Source organism: Nuphar pumila, chromosome 17 (assembly GCF_984573655.1).
Source record: "Nuphar pumila chromosome 17, dmNupPumi1.hap1.1, whole genome shotgun sequence".
Lineage (NCBI taxonomy): Eukaryota > Viridiplantae > Streptophyta > Magnoliopsida > Nymphaeales > Nymphaeaceae > Nuphar > Nuphar pumila.
The window spans coordinates 46173351-46192894 of record NC_143265.1 but is presented as its reverse complement, the minus strand read 5'-3'; positions in this window follow the sequence as shown (position 1 = coordinate 46192894).

The following is a 19544-nucleotide window of genomic DNA, read 5'->3' as shown; positions in this document are numbered from 1 at the left end:
GGGCAGCAGCACCTAGTGAGGTTGCTACGATGACTACGATTCTGTTGTTAGAATAGTCGGTTCAAGCAAGTCTGGACCAAATGTCCAGACTTGCCACCGAGCCTTTCGGGACCCCATGGTCCAGCTGCATAGGTTTGGACTGCTGTCCAGACTAGCGGGCCACTTGGACTCGCGTGGCAGCAGCGCTCTTGCGGAGTTTTGGGAGGCCTCGCTCCCAAGTTGCACCTGGTGGCGCAGCTGCAGCACTTTGACTGTATTATCGGTTTGGGTAGGTGTTGCGGTTTTAGGGCCAAGGCATGACCTTGGTTGCAGCCGGTTTGTGAGGCTGCTGCGGCTGTTTGGGGCAGCAAGTAGTTGGATCCCACCCTTGTCGTTCGTGGGTTCTTCGTGTATTTTGGCGGTCTTGGATTGGCAACACATCTCCATATGCACGACAAGGTTGTTGAATCATCCTTTCGCAAACAACTCTTTTTGTCGCCGCCACAGCAGCGAAAGTACACAATTAGATATGTATTTATCATGCATACAATGGCATGCTAGTGCATTGTAGTTAGCATCTTACGCAATTCTGTGATTCGCAAATATGTAAGACAAATTAACGCCTATGCGCTGACGCGGTTTAATGTAAAACAAGGAAATCGTGGGCTTAATGGCTCTTGCACGAAATCAGAAATTGTCGAATGTTTTGGTTCAAGGATTTGAACACTATGACTCCACCTAAGTGTTCATGACACTTGGCACTCACACATTTTCCGATGTACATGACTCTCGTTGTATAGTTATGGAATTCACGAAATTTAAGGGTTAGCCTTGAAAAAAGGTATGTGACCATGACGGAGTACGTGTTAAACATGACAGTACATTGTTAGAACTCCTTGGCGAGTTATTTCGGGCTGTAGACCCACCTCGTGAGATGATCTCACAAGTGACAACCATGTGTTGTTTTGCAGTTTTTGCTAAAGTGCATCTCGTTCGATGTATGACAAAACATTTATCTATTGCAATCATGTTTTGGCTCCTCTCCTGAAATAAACAAGATTTTTCCACTGCAATACATGTATGCATACGTTGTTTGAGCTATTTTACCGTAGTTATATGTTTCTAACAATCTCATCATGATTCACGTTTACTTGTCTCTCAAAAATAATTTATGCAATGCCTCTGTTATTTGTGTTGTGCAAAAGTTAGAAAGCATGTGATACTCTTACACTTGGTACGTGGCACATCCTGTCACTTGTACTGAATAGTGCGTACCTTGAGGAGGTACATTGTTGAGGCATTGGTAAGCGCACAAGGTGCACTTACTTCATGAAATGAAGACTGAAATATGAACACTATAGGGTATGAATGAAAATGACTTGTTTGGGCTCAGTTGGAGTCCTTGGGCAGTGGCCCTTGTGTTGTGAATGGACTCTTATGTGAATACCCTGAATCAGAAAAGAAATAATATGGTGTTGTGACTGCTTTCACGAGCAATGTGCTCTGTTGGCCGTGTGAGGCTGAGCACGTGAATGGGTAGGCCAAGTCCTCATTTAGCGTACCCTGCGAGGACCACGAGGCAAATTCCTCGTTGAGAGGTATGACTGAACAATGAGCCTAAGAAAGATAAACCGCTTCGCCCCATTCACAAAACGGTTCACCTTGGAGAGGGTGGATGGTACAACCCTAAGTGACTTGTCGTTACTACGACACGTGTTTTGACAGGAGTTGTAGCGTCCTTTGGCCTCCAGTCACTTAGAGTCAGGGAGGTCGAGGTTACCTTTTTAGGACTTCACTACTGCAGTAGTATGGATTGCAATCCTTGCCTATGCGAGTGTTTTCTCCCAGTTGTGTGTTGTTCGCATGAGGTTGACTCGATCTGTAGCTTCCCCGGTTACCATACTAGAACTTGAATAACAGACGTCGGGTGCATGTCTCACAGAATGTGAGTTTCCTTCGCGTACCCGAAGGAGTAATCAGAAGAAGTTAAAGACTAACCAAACAGCTGACTTACTGTAGTTGCTACTTTACTTGTTCTGTAGTCTTTACTTTAGTTACTTGACTTGTTCAGTTGTTACTTCAGTTACTTGACTTGATCAGTTGTTACTTCAGTTACTTCCTTGTTTCACTACTTGTTACAGTTCATAGTACTTTATCGGTCATGCATGATATTGTTTTGTTATGTTCTGTGATGCATTCTATATAAATGTTATAAATTGTGCAAATAGACTGTTTGGTGGATTTCTCACCAACTCAAAAGAGTACTGACCCCATTTTATGGGGATACAAATGTTTGCTTAGGCGTGCGATGGAGCTCGAAGTGGGGCAGCAGACGTGAACCCACACTTCTGAACCATCAAAGATTTTGGCCAGTGTTTTTGCAAAGGGATTGTTTGTATCATTGTAAATTTGTAAATAATAAAAGTTGTTTCACTTAACTGTTGTTTCACCCCTGTGACCCGCTCAGGTTTTCCCGCTTGTTTCCTTTTGGTACTTTCGCACTTGCGCAATTGATTTCAAAAAAAAAATTACCCAAAATCCAAAGGATTATTAAGGATTTTACAAGTCGGGAATTCTGGGGCGTCGCAGATTTGGTATCAGAGTAGTGTTTTAAAAAGAGTTACAGAAGTGTAGTTCAAGTCTCTGCACACATCGACCATCGCACTGTAAGTATTCCTAATTCAGTTTTTGTTGTTTAAATTGCTTATCTTGTATGTTTGGATGAATTTGTGTTTTTTTCGTGATTAAGCCTCGTATTTTGGCTTGCCATATTGATTGACGAAACCTAAGGGTTCGTTCGTGCTTGTGGATCTAGTTTCCCAAGCTGATTCGAGTAGACTCCTGTGAGAGTTGGAGATTTTTTACTGAAACCTAGGGGACTACTTGCGTAGTTCGCCCTCCTCGTTCCACATCATGTGGTGGAGATGATTGATGTATATCATGAGTATTAGACTAAAATGTCATGTAGATATGTGCATATGTTTTATGCTGAAGTGGTTGAACGCATTGTGCTTCGAGGTAAGAATTGTGAATGCATATGATGATGCAATGATCTGGATAATTGCACATATAACTTGAATCCTTTGAATTTATTGAATTACGTATGAGTTGCGTAGTGTAAAAGCTTCTATGTGATGTAGTTGTCATGCCACCTAAATAGAATTATCGAGAGCATGCGGTGGATGTTTAGATTCGATACATGATTATGGTTCGTGGAACCTTGTTGGGAGAATGTGTGATTCTGTGTTTTGTTTTGCCATGTGAAGTGATATGATGCATATTGCTGGTATATATGCTTGTGCCCATATTGGTGGCTTCTGGCTCTGAGATCAGTCAATTGTTTTGATCAGTCGATTGTATTGATGCATGTATCACTGTGTATGGTACATGTTGAGGATCTGATCTCCAATGAATTATCTACGAGGGGGTGTATGACCAAGATCAGGTAATCCGGCTAGAGGGGTATTATCTCTGTGAGGATATACACTGTCCAAGACGGGTAGCCGCGGAGACGGTGAATTGTGAGGAAGTGTACTGTCCAAGACCAGGTATACCATCTAGGGCGGTGATCCCTTGTGTGGTCGTACGTTTCTCAGACCAGGTGATCCGGCGTGGATCTTGTTAATCATATTAGTGGCTATCGACCCTGTGAGCGGTCATCTGTGTTGATGTGTGTATCGCAATGATTTTCATTGATTATGGCCTTTGTTGAGGATTAGGTTCCCAAAGTATTCTCTGTGAGGGTAGGTATGACCAAGACCAGGTAATCCGGATAGAGTTGTAGAATCTCTTTGAGGATATACACTGTCCAAGAGTGGGTAGCCGTGGAGACGGTGAACTGTGAGGAAGTGTACTATCCAAGACCAGGTATACCGTCTAGGGCGGTGATCCCTTGTGAGGTTGTACGCTTCTCAGATCAGGCGATCCGGCGATACGGCGGGGAACTTGTGTGATTTTGATGAAAAGTTATGGTGAGCAGTATTGATCTTCTGATATTGATTGATATAGCCAGTTACGAATCTATAGATTTGACTTTCTGTTTAGCGTGATTATATGCCCAACTCAGATGTGCGAATTAAATCTTTACTGATTTTTAGATTGTGATCATTTTTTGGACCTTCTATGGAAGGGTGGGCTTTTATGAGAATGTATGACACCATAAGTGAGTCATGATCGGTGGCAGTTGGCCGCATAAGGCCTTGAGAGATGAGAATAGATTAAGGTTGTTCAGGATGGAGAGTTTGTTAGAGTGGTGATTCTCTAACGTTTGTCGGCTAGAATAGTGACTTTCTAGCGATAGCGGCCTGGTAGGGTGTCGCTTGAGATTGTTTGTGGAACATGTATAGGTGTTGTTGTGTTGTTGTGTTGTTGTGTTGTTGTACGATTTAGTTGTGATGTATTTTGCCTGAATTATGTGCAGTGTGCTTATGATCTTTGTATGATTGCTGCGATTATCATTTCACGAGCATGGTTGTCAGACCTATCAATTGATTATTGTTTTTTGGTCATGATAGATGACTTGGAAGACTAGATGCAATGATATTTTGGGCACTGTGAACAACCTTGCAGAGATTGTGCAACAGCAAGTGGTTGCGATGCAACAAATGGGTGCGAATTTTCAACACGTAGCCCAAAGTGGGCAAAGTAATAGTACAGTTACCTATAGGCGATTCATGGAATTGGATCCTCCTGCTTTTAAGGATAAGACAGACCCTGAGACTGCCGAATCGTGGATATGTGAGAGAGAGAGGAAGCGTCAGAAAGTATCTCAGCACCGCCAGTGAAGGCGATCCCAACGATCGAATGTCCAGCGGAAGTGTCGACGATGCGACAAAGATCACGCTTTTGGAGCTTGTCCTCATTACGATGGCAAGTGTTTCAAGTGTGGACAACCAGGTCCTATTGACAAGTTTTGCCCAAAAAAGTCTACGGAAGACTTAGTTGTAGCCGATTAGACGCTGTCAGACTAGATCTGACCATTTTGTTGTTGTTTGATGTTTTGTGATTTCGCGGACGAAATCCTTTTTAAGGAGGGTAGGATATAAGACCAGTGAAATTTTCTGAGGAATTCACTGCTTACTTAGTATTGAAATATATGTTTTTGTGTGTTTATGAGGTTTTAGCACGTATTTTGAAATAACTTGATTATGCATTGTGTTTTAGCTTTGCACGCGCGACCCGAAAACCGTGTAAATACACTATGTAAGTAAGAAGAACCTAATTATGGACGAATTAACCTTTGAAATTTTAAGGGCTAATTTATAATATATTTGTATAGTTTTTCCTCGAATTTGGGACCTATACGACGTAAAAACTTTGTCAGTGCATGTGAATTACAAGATTTGCCCAAAGATAGTACGCGAATTGTAACGATTTTATTTCTTGCAAACGAAGAGAAATTTTCTAAAGAAGCATTGAGCATTCCATGTTAATTGAGGGTTTGAAAATAACTAATTGATTTGTTGAAGTCAAATTTTGGTTTAAAATATTTAAATAAGCATTATTTTAAAAGTATTGCATTTGGCGATTTTGGATTTGGATTCAGATCGACTAGAGGTGGCCCAAACCCATTGTGCGCCTCTCTAGAGGACGATTTTGGTTATGGTGGACCAGCTGGTCCAGGGTTGACCAGCTGGATGGCATTCTTGCAACAGAATGCATGGATTTGGAATAGAGGGCCACGATTGGCCATGGTTTTTGTTTCAAAGCTCATGATGAAGCTTAAGGCTTCATCATGAGGAACGATTTCCAAGAAAGGGGAGCATGGGGCTGGCGCCCCATGGTCTTTTTGTAATATTTTTGAACTAATTCAAATAGCTAAATTTGGTTGGATGGGTTGGGGGGCAAGCCTTGGACAGCCCATGTAAATTTTACAAACTTTAAAGGCCTTTATAAAACCCCTCAATGGCATTTTTGAAAATCTTTCTAAAAATTTCAAAAGCAAGACATGCATTGGTAGCTTGGGCGGCTATGGGGGGCGTGGAGCACCCCAGCTGTCCATCTACTCTCATTGAATCCCAACCGTCTCTTTTCTAAAACCCTAGACATTTAAGGAATTAAGAGAGAGAAAGAGGTCATTCAGTTGGGCGATTTTGGTGGAGCTTCTCTCTCTCCTTCCCTCTTCTCCAAAACTGTGAGAGAGTGTTAGTGAGTGTGGCACCACGTTGGTTGGAGCTCCTCAACCCTAGCTTCTATTTTCCACTGTTGAGAAAGCCTCGAAGTTGAGATTTTGACCTTCTTCCATTTTCGCATGCTTTCTTGTTTTCAAGGAAAAGAATGCGTGGTTCTTTCCTTTATGATGGGATGAAGCCGATTTCCCTACTATGCATTGTATGATATGCATAGGGATTTGCGGTGGATTAGGTTTGCATGTTCCTCGTTTCAATTCGGAAATATTTTCTTATGCATGGCTGAACCTCGAATGGGTATTGTTGCATGAGTTTCCTCTTTTCTCAAATGATGCATTGTGGGGCTCTTTTGGTTCTTTCAAGGAACCGAACCATCTTGGTTCTCCGGTGGAATAGGCGATTTTGGCTTAAGGCCTATTCTTTCACGTTTATGGTTGTGTTGAGTTTCTCTTGTTCGATGTTGTATTGGGCTTCATGATCTTTTTCTCCCTTTTTGTTGGGTTAGATTGTTGGTAGGGTGGTCTGCTCGGTTTGCAGCCACCATTGTTGGTGGAAGGTTTGGCAGCAACCTTGCCCCTTCCCATTTGGTAGATTGAGTGATGGTTTGGGCTCACCCATAGCCCAAACCCATCATCTATCTCCCTCGGTTTTCATCTCAGCCTGAACCGAGTTGGGTTCAGGCTGGGCGTCGGCTTCCCCAGGCCTGAGCACAGGCTCAGACCAATGGGGAATGCATCTGTTTGAGCCCACGGCACGTCGAGTGCTGGAACAGCACTAGGGTGTCCTGGGTGCGCCGGCGCGGGCGCCCATGCGCCATGCGCTGGCGCCTTGGCACTGGCCCTCTTGTGGTTGGTGCGGGCTGCAGCGCCCTGCACCTTGTCTGCTTGGTGCGTCACGCACCCTGACTGGTCTGGATGCCTATGTCCAGACCAGTGCGTAGTTTTCCTTCCCCCGAGTTTTGGTTGTTGCACCTGAACCGAACCCGGTTCAGGTGGCACGCTGAGTTTGCATGCGGGCAAGTCTGGACCAGACTTGCTGTCAGCGCTTTGGACCCCATGGTCCAGCTGTTCGGGGTCTGGACCCTTGTCCAGACCGGTAGGCTGCGTGGCCTATAGGGCAGTAGCACCTAGTGAGGTTCCTACGGTGACTACGATTCTGTTGTTGGAATAGCCGGTTCGAGCAAGTCTGGACCGAATGTCCAGACTTGCCATCGAGCCTTTTGGGACCCCATGGTGCAGCTGCATAGGTCTGGACTGCTGTCCAGACTAGCGGGCCACTTGGACTCGCGTGGCAGCAGCGCTTTTGCGGAGTTTTAGGAGGCCTCGCTCCCAAGTTGCACCTGGTGGTGCAGCTGCAGCACTTTGACTGTATTATCAGTTTGGGTAGGTGTTGCGGTTTTAGGGCCAAGGCATGACCTTGGTTGCAGCCGGTTTGTGAGGTTGTTGTGGCTGTTTGGGGCAGCAAGTAGTTGGGTCCCACCCTTGTCGTTCGTGGGTTCTTCGTGTATTTTAGCGGTCTTGGATTGGCAGCACATCTCCATATGCACGACAAGGTTGCCGAATCATCCTTTCGCAAACAACTCTCTTTGTCGCCGCCATGGCAGCGAAAGTACACAATTAGATATGTATTTATCATGCGTACAATGGCATGCTAGTGCATCTTAGTTAGCATCTTACGCAATTCTGTGATTCGCAAATATGTAAGGCAAATTAACGCTTATACGCTGATGTGGTTCAATGTAAAACAAGGAAACCGTGGGCTTAGTGGCTCTTGCACGAAATCAGAAATTGTCGAATGTTTTGGTTCGAGGATTCGAACACTATGACTCCACCTAAGTGTTCATGACACTTGGCACTCACAGATTTTCCGATATACATGACTCTCGTTGTATAGTTATGGAATTCACAAAATTTAAGGGTTATCCTTGGGAAAAGGCATGTGACCATGACGGAGTACGTGTTAAACATGACAGTACATTGTTAGAACTCCTTGGCGAGTTATTATGGGTTGTAGACCCACCTCGTGAGATGATCTCACAAGTGACAACCATGTGTTGTTTTGCACTTTTTGATAAAGTGCATCTCGTTCGATGTATAATGAAACATTTCCCTATTGCAATCATGTTTTGGCTCCTCTCCTGAAATAAACAAGATTGTACCACTGCAATACATGTATGCATACACTGTTTGAGCTATTTACCGTAGTTATATGTTTCTAATTGTCTCATCATAATGCACGTTTACTTGTCTCTCAGAAATAATTTATGCAATGCCTCTGTTATTTATGTTGTGCAAAAGTTAGAAAGCATGTGATACTCTTACACTTGGTACGTGGCACATCCTGACACTCGTACTGAATAGTGCGTACTTTGAGGAGGTACATTGTTGAGGCATTGGTAAGCGCACAAGGTGCACTTACTTTATGAAATGAAAAGACTAAAATATGAACACCATAGGGTATGAATGAAAATGACTTGTTTGGGCTCAGTTGGAGTCCTTGGGCAGTGGCCCTTGTGTTGTGAATGGACTCTTATGTGAACATACCCTGAATCAGAAAAGAAATAATATGGTGTTGTGAATACTTTCACGAGCAGTGTGCTCTGGTTGCCGCGTGAGGCTGAGCACGTGAATGGGCAGGCCAAGTCCTCATTTTGCGTACCCTGCGGGGACCACGAGGCAAATTCCTCGTTGAGAGGTATGACTGAACAATGAGCCTAAGAAAGATAAACCGCTTCGCCCCATTCACAAAACGGTTCACCTTGGAGAGGGTGGATGATATAACCCTAAGTGACTTGTCGTTACTATGACACGTGTTTTGACATGAGCTGTAGTGTCCTTTGGCCTCCAGTCACTCAGAGTCAGAAAGGTCGAGGTTACCTTTTTAGGACCTCACTACTGCAGTAGTATAGATTGCAATCCTTGCCTATGCGAGTGTTTTCTCCGAGTTGTGTGTTGCTCGCATGAGGTTGACTCGGTATGTAGCTTCCCCGTTTACCACACTAGAACTTGAATAACAGACGCAGGGTGCATGTCTCACAGAATGCGAGTTTCCTTCACATACCTAAAGGAGTAATCAGAAGAACTTAAAGACTAACCAAACAGCTGACTTACTGTAGTTGCTACTTTACTTGTTTTGTAGTCTTTACTTCAGTTACTTGACTTGTTCAGTTGTTACTTCAGTTACTTGACTTGTTCAGTTGTTACTTTAGTTACTTGCTTGTTTCAGCACTTGTTACAGTTCACTACTACCGGTCCTGCATGATATTGTTTTGTTATGTTCTGTGATGCATAACTCTATATAAATGTTATAAATTGTGCAAATGGACTGTTTGGTGGATTTCTCACCAGCTCGAAAGAGTACTAACCCTGTTTTATGGGGATATAGGTGTTTGCTTAGGCGTGCGATGGAGCTCAATGTGCGGCAGCAGACGTGAACCCACACTTCTGAACCATCAAGGATTTTGGCCACTGTTTTTGTAAAGGGATTGGTTGTATCATTGTAAATTTGTAAATAATAAAAGTTGTTTCACTTAATTGTTGTTTCACCCCTGCGACCTGCCCAGGTTTTCTCGCTTGTTTCCTTTTGGTACTTCCGCACTTGCACAATTGATTTAAAAAAAAATTACCCAAAATCCAATGGATTATTAAGGATTTTACAAGTCGGGAATTCTGGGGCGTCACATTGAGTGATTGAGAAAAAATCCCAGTCAGAATGATTGGTCCTCCTTTTCATCTGCAATGAGGAGATTCTTATCAATGCAATCTTGAACAATGTTCTTGAAGACAAAACAGTGGTCAGTATCGTGCTCTACTGCCCGATGGAATTTGCAGAACTGGTTCATGAATCTTCCCATGATCGTGGGAGGATCTGTGGCTCTGAGGAGCTTTATCAATTCCTTAGTCAACATATATTCAAGGATTTCATCGAGAGGCTGCTCAAGAGGAGTGAACTCGCGATCGTTACCCCAATCATCCTGCTTTATCTTTTCTTTTTGTTGGCCCAATTTTTCATTCTGCTTTGAAGACTTTTCTTTCTACCCTGTATGATTTTCCTTGCTATTTTTGCAGTCAGTGTGGCCGGCATTGGCAGAGAAGGTGAAATTTGCCTTCTTCTTTGAATCTTGATTATTCTTGATGAGGGTGATGCCATCATAGACCCCATTCTCTATTCTCATCTCGAGCCACTTAGCCCATTCAGTAAGCTCAATGAAAGATTTAGAAGGCGAGGTAGAGATAAAACCTCTCAAAGGTTGTGAGAAGTTGTTCAGAATAATCTAGAGTGCATGCTCCTCTGAGATGGGATTTCTCATTTTATTGCAAGTGCCCCTCCATCTGCGGATGAAGTTTCTAGCTTTCTCTTTATCTCTTTGTTTGGTATTGTAGAGATGGTTAAGCGTTGGCAGCGCTTCGGTGTTGAAAAAGAAATCACTAAATGAACAAATTGACCACCTTATCGAACTCTCGTAGCTCGATTGGATTGATATGTTCGGAGTACCACTTGGTGGCGGTGTCCTCCAAGCTGCGAGTAAAACACCTAAACAATGCACGATTGTCTCTCTTGAATCAATTGCATTCCACAAAGAACATAGTCAGGTGAGCCTTGGGGTCGCCAGTCCCATCAAATTTGACAAACTTATGGGGAAGATCCTCCAGGCGAGCTTGCAGATCTTTGACCATTTTGACCACGTCCCTGAGTTGTAGTTGATCAGGGTCATTAACAGACTGATCCTTGGAATTAATAGCTGACCCTTGTCCTTGAGTCATCTTCTGAAAAGTTGGCTGAGCTTCACACTCTTCATCGGTGTTGCCTTCTGACTCGGCTTCATCAGATGTGTCCTCGTGTTGAATACACTTCTTGGATATCTTTAGTGGCTTCTTCAATGTTCGACCCTTGGCCTTTTTCTTGGTAGGAATCTTGCCAGAACTGGCCCCTGTTTGCTCTGCCATCATCTTACTCATCATTTTCTGAAATAATGAGTATATTTGTAGATCCATGTCATCATTGGCTTGTCGACTCTGGTTCCTGGCAGATTGCGGAGAATCCATCTCTTGCTCGCTACTACTGCTAGGGTAGTGAGGTGACATTGTTTTCTTCTCGAATCTAGTCTGAATCACTTCACAACGCCAAAACTCTCTGTAGGACAAAGGGATGATCAGAGTAATAGAAAAATTCTTGAAGGCAATAACATTGAGAATAGAAGGAAAATAATGGATGAGGATTTGAGGTTAGGTTGACAATTTGAAGGATATCCCTTTACCAGAGATTTGGTCATTGCTAGGATCACGACAATTGCGTTGTTATTCCTTTAGAGGAAATAAACAACCGAGATATGCCTTGTTACCTAGGTGAGGTCATCAACCGCGAAGAAAAAGGCATTTTTGAAGGAATATAACAAAGTAATGCATAATTGGCAATGAGCTTCCCTGTGAACTTGGGAGATTATCTGAGAAGGAAGGCAAGAAGAATTTTTCAGAAAAATTTTTCATCACAAAAAGACATACTGCATAAGAGTTCAGAAAATAACATTATAAAGAAAGTGACACCCAAATGTAAGGAAAATTGATGATTTTATTGATGTCTTGGAAAAAGGATGACAAATTTAAGGAAAACAATTGGGGACTACATTATTCTTACGACAAATAAGCAAAAAGCAGAAATGATAGAGATGAGAAGGCTTTGGCATTGTCATTTTCATGAATGATCAGGGAAAGGTTTGGTCAAAACGACCGACTGATCCTCTTCTTCAACGGGGAGATTCTTGTCAACACAGTCTTGAACGATATTTTTGGCGACGAAGCATCGCTCAATATCGTGCCCCATAGCTCTGTGGAATTTGCAGAAGCGATCTTTTTATTTCCCTAGGGTGAATGGAGGATTAGCAATTTTGGAAGTTTAACCATTCATTTGCTCAGCATGCCTTCGAAGATCCTTTCAAGGGGTTGATTCAGAGGAATGAATTTGTGGTCATGACCCCAACCTTCATGTTTTGACTTCTTTTGAGTGCTTGCTTTCTTCTGCGAGCAAGATTGAAGGGGTTTGGCTAGGACAGTCGGCTGGTCTGCTGTTTTGTTTTTCTCTAGAATATTCTTATCAACGTGATCTTGGACGATGATCTTGAGGAGGAAACAATTTTCTGTGTCGTGTCCTATTGCATGGTAAAACTTGCAAAATTATTCTTTGCATCTACCCATGATTGTCGGGGGATCGACGACTTTTGGTAAATGAACCATGCCTTTTGCGAGCAAATATTCTAGAACAGTCTCGAGTTTCTGGTCCAGAGAAGTGAACTTTTGATCAACGCTCTAGTCTTTGTGTTTTAGTTTTCCCTGACTGTTCCTTTTTTGCTGAGGACTGGACTGGAGAGGTCGGTCATTCTGCTTGGCTGGCTCCTTTCTGGTGCTTGGCTCGAGTAGCTCCAATAACATCTTTGTCATCATCTTTTGAAACATCCGGTACATAACTGGATCAATGTTATCTTCACTTGTCTGGTCCTGATTCTTGACTAATCTCGAGGAACTCATCTCTTCCACACTGTTTGGTATTGTTCTCTTTCCTGACCTTGTTTGGACCATAATGAAATGCCAATGCTTTCTGCAGAACAAAGGAATGGTTTAGACTGAAGAATTTTTGGGAGAAAGAGAGATAATGAAGGAGATATCTAAGGATGATGAAAGAGATGAAAATTTTGAATAAAATTTGGAAGACATATATGGAGAAAAGAAGTTTGACAAGATTTGAACATTCAAAAAATTGCAGGCAGGATAATAATAAGGCTGAAAATTCGAGATCCAAAGGAAAGGTAGGAAAAAAAGGAAATCGCTTGGACCTTTTGAGGAAAAATATGAGGTTTTTGAAAATCGTCCAGGGTTTTGATAAAACTGTTGGAAAAATAAATGAGATTTGGAAATTGATGTAAAAGGCAAATAAAAGGGAAATAAGAAATAAAAGAGAATGCATCCAATCACATCCTGCACAAACAATTATGCACATACAACATTCCCTAAGAAGCCGACTCTAAATGTATCAATTTTGAAATGGTTATAGGACCCTAATCCCGACTCTAGGCTCAGATCATCCGTGTCCAATCATGTTATGCCTATATACTCAAGTCGAGGCTCGATGTACGTGGCATGAAAGAATTTCTATGGTTCTAGGCTTATGTTTTCCAATATCCTTGAGCGTCTGCCGATATACTTTGGACTATGGCCCTTGGTACGTGACAGGGGGAGTTTAACCCAAATAGGTGGCCCAATTGGGAGGCTTTATTCCGAACTATGGTTCTGGAAGAAAGCCTAGCAATGTGAAGACTGGGTAAAGATAGGTGGGGTTGTTTTTTAAACATGATCAACATGCAAGAAAACAGAGGGCTCTAAGACCTAAAGAAGTAGAATTTTGAAAAAAATTGAAGAAACAAATATTGTTTTCAATCAGATCCTAGATTGAGGAGGATTATATATTAAACCTAGGTCTAAATGAGCATGAATAATGCCTCCTCAATCAGTCCTACCAAACCATGCCTAAGTCTACATGAGATCCATGTCAGTTGGGTTTGAATCTAGGCTCTTAGGTTCACATGATATCATGAAATAAAAGCTGACATTTGTAGAACACGATTTTAACAAGTTGACTAGAGCAAAGCAGAAGATTAATCAGACGATAACAGGTCCCATCACGGTCGCCAAACCTGTTATCATTGCAAAAATTTTACTTTTGCAAGTCAAACTGACCTTTGAAAAAAAAATTGAAAATAACTCACCTCCGTTTTAAAATGCGGGATAATTAAAGAATGGGACTCGCCTCTCGGTACGAGGTTTAACCGTTCCTGACATCTTTACCAGGGGTAATGGAACCAAGGATCAATCAGGTGTTTTACCTTGCTCAACTTGTCTAAATCATGTTCTATTCCCTAAATGCACAGAGAATCAGGCATGTGCTATGAATTTCTGAAAATGCAGGTTTGAAAGCATGGTGTTTGCCTTAAAGATTTGAAATACTTAGGAAATACTTGGAAAAGATAATTCTTTAAAAATTGTGAGCCTTGTTGAGGGAATATTTTTGAAGAAAAAGAAGATTGATTTCTGAAGAAATCTTGAAGTTTTGAAGAAAATTGATTTTTGATAAAACTCAGAATGACTTAGAGAAAGTTGATTTCTCTGAATTTAAACTATGAAATTGAGAATATAACTTGGAAAATCTTGAATTGAGTTTGGAAAATACTTGGGAAATCTTTGAAAAAACCAAAGGTTTTTGAGAAAATCGATTTTAAGGAAAATCAGAGCAAATTTGAGAAAATCGATTTTATGAGATAGAATTTGGAAAATACATCAAAAGGATGGGCGTGTGGCCCTGTGAAATATTTTCATGATGCAGTCTAAGCCTAGGTGATGCATGAATATGATTTTGAGAAAAGATTTCTGAGAAAATTGTTTGAAAAGGAATTTTTGTAACTTATAGAATTTTCATGAATCAAATTCTCCATATATCCCTGACTATGGCCACATATATGGATTGAATATAACCCACTTGATTCTAAAAGGATAAAAACATTTATAAAAGATTGAAATATGCTATGGTTTTTTAAAATAGCCTAAGAGTGTAGGCTGATTGTGGCTTAAAGAAGATGGTAAATCTGGATTTCATTCGTATTCTGAATATGGCTATAAATACAAACTCGATCGAGTTTACCAACTCCCTAGAAGCTAGTGTATGTGCCATTCGTGTAGACCATGGTGGAATTGAAATATGTGCATGAATGACAAACATAACAGTTATATATCAAAATTTTGAACTATATTCAATGCAAACCCTAATTCTAAGCAGGAATTTAAATTCTTATTCCAAATTTACTTACAATTTACATCACTAATTGAATTTAAATAAAGAAAGATAAAAAAAATACAGCCTTGAATATCCTTGCAAAACTAGAAAACTTGTTAGTGAAGATATGTTGGATTTTCTGGATTTATCTAGTAATATCTGAAAATTACTGAATTTATTTGGATATAAGCCTTTTTCTATATTTTTCCTGATATAAACATGCTAAAATATGATGTAAAATTTAAGAACTAATAAAAATAATTAACTTTAAAATTCAGAATTCAGGAATTGACAAAAATAACCCTAAAAACAATACTATGGCCTTGAAATCAGGGTTTTCAGAAAATATTTTGGTAAAACTTTGGATTTAGGGTTTTAAAAGACACAAATCAAATCCAAATCGAATATGCAATGTCCTATCATGATTCTAAGCATGAACAAACCCTAAAAACATAAACTTTTATAAAGAAAAACAAAATTATCATGAAAAACATGATTTTGCCATTGTTTAGGGATCCTACGGATACCCTATTTTGCAATATAATCAATTCGAGCATCAAATGAATTCCAAAATTAATAAGAATCAACACCTACACTGCTGATAATCCTAAAATTAAATTCAAATCATAAAAAACTATTTTTGACATTATTTCAAAACAAAAATTGCATAAATCCCTAAAAATATGTAATTTTTACCCATGGGCACGTACCTGTCACAGTGTCAGACCTGAATTAAGGGTCAAATCACCATGGAAATTCATAAAATTTTACAAAAAAAATAATAGACAGAAAAATAAAGATTCTTTCTTTTATAGATCATAAAAATGATCTCCGGTTAGGGAGATATCGTTTCGGCAATCTGTGCTTGAATTTGACGAATATAAAATATATTAAAACAGGTGCTTCCAGTTTTGGGTACAGAGAAAAATAGCAAACTTTATTCAAAATTTTTGAAATTTTAGCAGTGAATAGCACACATGCAAATAGATATTTTTCTTTTTTATAGATTGTCAATCGGATCTTCGGTTAGAGAGATACGATTGACAAAAGTTGACTAAGGGTTTTAATGAAGAATAACGAGTTTGGGGAAGTCGATCCTACCTTATGATAAAGGAAAAATAGCAGATAGAAACATAAAAATATAATAAAATTACGAAAAATAACAGACACCAATACAGATCATGAATCAGATCTTGGATGACGGAAATATCACATCTGTAAGTTACACATGAATCTCAATACCGATTTCAAGGGTCAAGAATCATGATTCGGCTTTTTATTTTTTTGACAGGGTTCCTGAACCCAAAACCATCTGTTTTTTTTACAGAGTTACTGAAAAGTCTGTGAACCTACCATAAAAAAATTAAAATTTTCCAACAAATATTTCAGCATGAAATAACATGATCTTCACGGCTCCACGATCAAAACACACGAATATCCATTAAAACACTAAAAACTATGATTTAACATAAAAAAAATTATATAAACAGCATAACAAAGTTTGAATTGATGTTGGAACATGCTAAATAAACACTAATATGATAAGAAAATAGAAAAAAATCCAGGGAATCCATGGTTAGATTTCATTTACCCTTTGAAAAGATGAATTTAGCCCATTTGACTGGCAAATCTCATCTTTCGTTGGTTAAAAACATAAAAAATAGAGTTCCAAACGATTCTAATGAATTAGAATCCTGAAAATCACAATAAAACAGAGTTAGATCATCTTATTGAACCAATTTTGAGGTTCTTGAATGAAACTCTTGGTTGAAATCCAAGAATAGAGGGTTTCCATGGTGGAATCCATGGTGAAAACATAAAAACATTAATAAAAATTATAAAATAACATTAAAGAATCTTACCTTGGGGGCTGCAGATGCTAAGGAGGAAGGAGTGAGTGTTGGGAGGAGAGAGAAGCCACAAAACAATGAGTGAGAAAAAAAACCCTTTAGCCTCTTGAAGTCCCCCTTTTATAGGTTTTCAAAAAGTCACTTAATTAGGGTTAATTAAGAGGTTTTGCTTTTTTTCAGAACTCTTTCTAATAGATCCACTAAAGAGCAACGATTTTCCTAGAGGATTCTAACCTAACCATAACCCTAATTGACTCCTAATTAGACTCTAAAAAAACCCTAAAAAAATCCAAATGTGGCACCACCTACTGTGGGCCCACATTTGATTTTAAAAGTTCTAATTTCAAGGTTTTAAAAGGTGAAAATAAAGGTTAGGTTTTCAAAATCAATTGGTCTTTTTCAAAACTCCTAAACTAACTTGAACTAACCTAAATATCTTGAAATGTGCCATCACCCATTGTGGTCCCCATTTGAGTTTTTTAAAAACCCTAATTTTTAAAACTTTAAAAACCTAAGTTCAAATCTAAAGTAAAAATAGAAGTTTTAAAACCAAAATCTGACTCACCTAGACTCCTAATCTAATTAGGACACTGACTAAACCTAGGCTAACCCCAACTTCTTCAATTGTGGCGCCACCTACAGTGGGCCCCACTTGATTTTTCAAAAATGATTTTAAAATTTAAAAATACAAGTTTTCAAGAGAGGTTTAAAATTAGAATGAGAATTGAAAGTTTTTAAAACCAAATAGAGTTTTGACTGGATCAAGACTCTTCAAGATATGGCGCCAATTGGGTGGGCCCCACATCACAGTTTTGAAAAAGTTGAAATAAAGACTGAAAATGAAATTAAAATCAACAGATGAAATTCAGAGGTTTTGAAAATAGAGTCCTAGGCAAACTGAAACTCTAGACTGGAGTCCTAAACCAACTAAAACTCTGAGATTTAGGTTTTTGAAAGCCAAACGAAGAGGTTTTTAAAGGATTTTCTCAGAACTGATGAAAATAAGTTAAAAAATGCAGTCGGGAATAGAGTCCTAACTCAACCAAAACTCTTAAATAGAGTCCTGAATCAACCGAAACTATGCAAAATAGACCAATTTTGGAAAAACAAATGAAGAAAATGAAAATGAAGGTAAAAACAAGATCCAGAATAGAGTCCTGATCAGATTGGGACTCTGAAATAGAGTCCTGATCGGATTGAAACTCTAGTTTTTTGGTCTTTTCTGAAAAACAGATGAAAGGATTTGCGAAAACCAATGGCAACAAGTAGTGAAATCAAAACAGAGTTCTGATCCAACTGGGGCTCTGAGGACAGAGTCCTAATTTGACTAGGACTCTTAAATTTTGGATTTTCTGAGAAAACAAACGAGAAGATTTTGAAAACCAGGTGAAATTTGAAGTCTGGTTCAGAGTCCTGATCTGACTAAGACTCTGAAGAAGAGTCCTAATTTGACTAGAACTCTAAAAAAAATTTGTTTTCAGAAAGCAAATGATGAGATTTTAAAAAGAACTTTTGAAAATAAGTGAAAATGATGTTAAAAAATGAACTCATGATAGAGTCTTGATTCGATCAGGACTCTGGGATAGAATCCCAGAATTTTGAGATTCTGTGATAAAAGTATAACAACTTTGTTTTCTGAAGAGGTAAATGAAAGGATTTTCGAAAGATTCTCTCAAAATTGAGGTCAGGTTCAGAGTCCTTATCCAACTAGAACTCTGGAAAAAGAGTCTCGGTTCAACTAAAACTCTGAGTTTTTGACTCCTTTCGAAAGATTTTAAAGAAATTGGTTAAAAATAGGTAAAAATAATGATGAAAGATAGAGTCTTGATCCTACTGAAACTCTGAGAAAGTATTCTAATCCGACTGAAACTCTAAAATTTTGGCTCTTTTGAAAATCAGATGAGAAGGTTTTCGAAAATAGGTGAAGAACAGGAGTAAATGATGAAATCAGGATAGAATCCTGATCTAATTAGGACTCTAAGAAAGAGTCCTAATTCAACTGGGACTCTAGAATTTTGGCCAAAATGAAAGATTTTCTCAAAAATAGATAAAATGGTAGTAAAAAGCAGAGTCCTGATCCGACTGGGACTCTGAAAAAAGAGTCCTGATCCAACTAGGACTCCGGGATTTTGGCCAAAATGATAGAGATGGATAAGGGACATGACTATAACTGATTTAAAATCAAAAATGAAGTTTTAAAAAGGTTTAAAAAGATGAAAAGACAGAGTCCTGATCCAACTAGGATTCTGAGATTTTTAAGAAATTTGATAAATAAAAGAATTCAAAAGCAACACCACCTAGATGGGTCTCATCTGAGGATTGAAATCAGTTAAAAATTGGCCTTAAAACAAATCCAGATTAGTTTTTTTGAAGAAAATAAGATACTGGGGTTAACAATTGGAAAATATCGATGCAAAAACCCAGGTTTGTGAAATTGCTTTCGAAAGAAAAGTTTTAAAACTTGAATCTGGATTCAATATTTTGAAAACAAGTGTTAGATCTCGATAATGATATGAAATGACATGCAATGCAATGAAATGTCATGCCAAATACATGCAGTGATATGCAATGACATGTGAAGTGTAAACCCTGGATGAGGGACTTGAAATCTCGAACCCCCGGCAGAGACAGAATTTGGGGGTTCTCATCTTGAAGATAAGAATTGACAAATGAAATAGAGCCAAAACAAGAATTGAATCTTAATTATAAGATGAAGTGCTTGAAATTTTTATAAAATTTGGGCTATGAACCGCCCTGACTCAGATTTCGA